The sequence below is a fragment of the Crocuta crocuta genome, unplaced genomic scaffold, assembly GCF_008692635.1.
Source record: "Crocuta crocuta isolate KB4526 unplaced genomic scaffold, BGI_CrCroc_1.0 scaffold110, whole genome shotgun sequence".
NCBI classification, from domain to species: domain Eukaryota; kingdom Metazoa; phylum Chordata; class Mammalia; order Carnivora; family Hyaenidae; genus Crocuta; species Crocuta crocuta.
In genome coordinates this window covers 2,929,005-2,932,467 of record NW_027527386.1, presented here as the reverse complement: position 1 = coordinate 2,932,467, position 3,463 = coordinate 2,929,005, and the positions used below count along the sequence as shown (strand labels likewise).

The window sequence follows — 3,463 nt, the reverse complement described above, 5'->3', positions numbered from 1 at the left end:
GAGTCCCTGAGAGCCTCCTGCACACCAGGGCTCATCGGGAGTGGGGGTTGGGGGGGGATCCGGTCCGATTAGAATCCGAATACCCGGAGAAGCCGGCCACCCCCTGGGCCTGGCGAGTCTCTCCTTAAAAGCAGGAGCCCCTCGTCCTACAAGCAATCTTGGAAAAGCCCGGCCAGATGACGGGGCCGACTAGGCGCCTTTCGCCCTATTTCACAGATAGGTAAACCGAGGTAGACTTCAAGCTGGACATCTCCCACCTCCAGTCCCCGGGAAGGGCTGAGACTCTCACCCGTGACTGGAGGCCCCTAGCACGGCTCAGTTTTTGTCCCCAGGTCACAGGGGGGAAGGATAAGCCCACGTGTAGGCGGAGGGGAGGGGACGTGCTGGCTCCCGTGCCTCAGTTTCCCAGAGCGCCCACGGGAGAGGAGGCAGGGGCAGAGTTCTCGGAAAGACTACGATCCCCAGAAGCTCCCGCGCGGCGCCCGCCCGGGCTGTCAATCAAAGTAACGTGGGTCCGTCTCCCGGGCCGCGCTCCCCCGCCCGCCGCCTCTCCGCTGCCAGCTCCCGCTCCCTCCCCGCCGGCTCCGGGCCCGGCGCGGTATAATTACAGCCCATTGATCCGACCCGGGCCGGGAAAGCGGCTCCCTCGGGGAGGCCGAGCCTTTGGCTTCCGACTTCGCCAACCTCTGCCTACCGCCCCCGCCCCCAGCCGAGCTCCCGGGCCACCAGCCAGGCCTGTCCCCTCCCGAGGGCCAGGGCTTCTCAGGTGACCTCGGAGCCTCTGTTCTGCCAGGGTTGGCGGCGAGCCCCCCTCCGAAGAGTCACACACGATAGCTTCCACCTGGGAACATGGGGCGCCCCCCACCGTGACCTTAAGACGGGGCGCGCCTCTCTGAGCCCCGGTTTGCTCACCAGTGTTTAGTGAGATAGTTGGACAAGACTTGTTCGTGAAACCAGTGCTGTCTGCTGCCCCGTGTGTGAGCAGCCAGGCTTGACCGTGCTGGGACTCAAGGACGGGTTCCCCAAATCGGGAAACGGAGGGGGGTGCGGTGGGAGGCCGACCAAGCAGAGGGCCCTCAGCCCCCTGTAGCCAGGGCGGCGATGGAGCCGGAAGCAGGGCTGTGGGTGGGGGCAGAGCCAGAGCCAGGAGTGCCCTCCCTGCTTGGGACGCCTGGAGGGCTTCCTGGATGCCAGATGGGGGTGTTTAAGCTGGGGTTCTGCGGGTTGCAAAGGAGTTGCTTCATTCAGCAGTGCATTTGTACCTCCCTAACCCAAAGTAGAGGCAGAGGAAAACTGGGGCAACCTTAAGTCCTCCCTGGGACTGAGGAGTCACGAGCTCTGACTCCTCACCTCGCTGGGGGGACCCTGACCTTGCCCAGGCTGTGAAGTGGGGGAAGGTGGCCGTCTGCCTACTTTCACAAGGGTCTAAAAAGTCAATAGGTTCTGACCAGTGGGTGTCAGGGACCCGGTTGGTGACCGAATCTTCTAATAAGTTACACACACTCTCCCTTCCCCCTACATTTTTGATTACTTGTTAAAATGGCTCAGCAGTAGAGCCTTCCACTCTTGATCTCCGGGTCCCCATTTGGAGCCCAGTCTTAGGCACAGAGATTTGCCTTTTAAAAATGTGATCAGACTCCATCCTTCCCTGTGCTTAAGATCTTCCAGGGGCGCCTGGGTGGCTCAGTCGGTTGAGTGTCCGACTTCCGCCCAAGTCATGATCTTGCGGTTTGTGGGTTCGAGCCCCACATTGGGCTTTGTGCTGACAGCTCAGAGCCTGGAGCCTGTTTCGGATTCTCTGTCTCCGCCTTTCTCCCCCTCCCCAGCTCATGCTCTGTCTCTCTCTCAATAATAAATAAATATTAAAAAAAAAAAAAAGATCTTCCAGAGCTCCGCCCTCCCCCATCACCCTCAGAATAAAATCCAAATTCCCACCTCTGTCTACACGGGCCGACCCTTGTCCTGCCCTCACCTCCTCCCTCTCTCCCCCTCACTCACTCCCCTCCAGCTTCTCAGGCCTCGTGCTTGTTCTTCTGACACACCACGTAAGGTCCCGCCCCAGGACCTTTGCATGCACTGTGTCCTTTGCCTGGACCATGGCTGAATCTTCCCTCCCTTTCAGTCTTGGATGGAGCATCACATGCTGGCGAGGCCTGGTCTGGCCAGCCCGGCCACGACATCCCTCAACCTCCCTTCTTGGTCAGCCGCTCTCGTTTTATTTCCTTCGGTAAAGTCTCATTCCTCTTTAGACACTGGTTATTTTGTGGTCGGCCCAGGCCCAACCCAGTGGCTGCCTCTTATATCTGCTGGGAGGATAAAGAGGCAAGTCTAGGGAGGGGCAGAGCCTCTCCGAGGTCACCCAGTGTTTGGGGCAGGGATCCAGGGTCCCTGACCTCCTCCCCACTGCTACCCTACCCTGCAGGGGTCCATGTCCGCCTGAGATCACACCTCCCTTGGAGGCCTGGGTTCAAATCCGGCCTTGTGCTGCTCTGCTACTGTGACTGTGTGAACTGAGAGGAACAATGGAAACTCCCTTGTGTTGTCATAGGATCAAACGGGGAGGCTGCCTCCGCCTGCTGTTACTGTGAGTGTGTGCAGGGGGGAAGCAGGCGGGCGCTGGCCCACAAGGCAACCTCTCTCTGGGGCTCCCCTGGTCCCAGACCACACGCACCCGCGTCCCCTCCAGCCCAAGGCTGGGCCTCACCCTCTACACCCCCGACCCCAGCTCCTGGCATCTCCATGAACCCCGCCTCCAGCCCTACTCTTGGGGCGCTCCTGCTGGACCCCAGATTTGCCCAGTTCCCGGCAGGCATCGAACAGACCATGTGGCCCAATGGGAAGCTTACTCTTCCAGCTTCCGGTTTGCTGGGAGACCTTCATACGCGGCCTCAGTTTGCTCATCTTGAAAAGAGGGGGAGCTAGCCCTTGATGATGCGACCTCCTGGTGCCCTTATGGGGGGGGGGGCGCTGGATTATTCCCTTTACTTTGTGCTGGAGCCTCCAGGCAAGCAACAGAGTAACAGTCCTGCCTCTGGGCTTTAGCCTCTCCTTCCCTCAGCCTTCAGCCCCCACCCCCCACCCCCGCAGGCTCCTGTCATCCAAGTCTCAGCTCAGATGTCACCTCCACGGAGAGAGGCCCCCTGTCATTCTCCGTCTCCAGCCCCTGTTGGATTTTTCTTTGTAGCATTTGGCTGGTCTCTGAAATTATCTTATTTTCTTATTTGGTGGTTTGTTATCTGTCTTCCTAGACGCTGTGGGCTCCACCAGGGTCAAGAGGAGCCCTGTCCTGGGTCCCTGGGCCCCCAGCCCAGGGTGGGGCGTCCAATAAATGCCGGTGGCCAGTGGGGCTGGCTGCGGAGCAGGGCGGAGTGGAGGCAGCCAGGCCCAGAGACGCCTAGGGACCTGTGCCTGGTCACACAGCGCCGAGCTCGCGCTCAGGGTGGGCGCTCAGGGCCTGCCATGG

General features: G+C 60.5%; 1 long non-coding RNA gene across 1 annotated transcript in view; it reads left to right on the top strand.

The window, feature by feature from the left end:
• LOC144221600 (uncharacterized) overlaps positions 1-3,344 on the top strand; it is a 3,571-nt gene extending 227 nt beyond the window's left edge. The window contains exons 2-3 of the long non-coding RNA XR_013332115.1: positions 2,423-2,584; positions 3,249-3,344. This is a non-coding gene — a long non-coding RNA (uncharacterized LOC144221600). The remainder of the gene's footprint in view (positions 1-2,422; positions 2,585-3,248) is intronic.
• Positions 3,345-3,463: the final 119 nt, after the last annotated feature.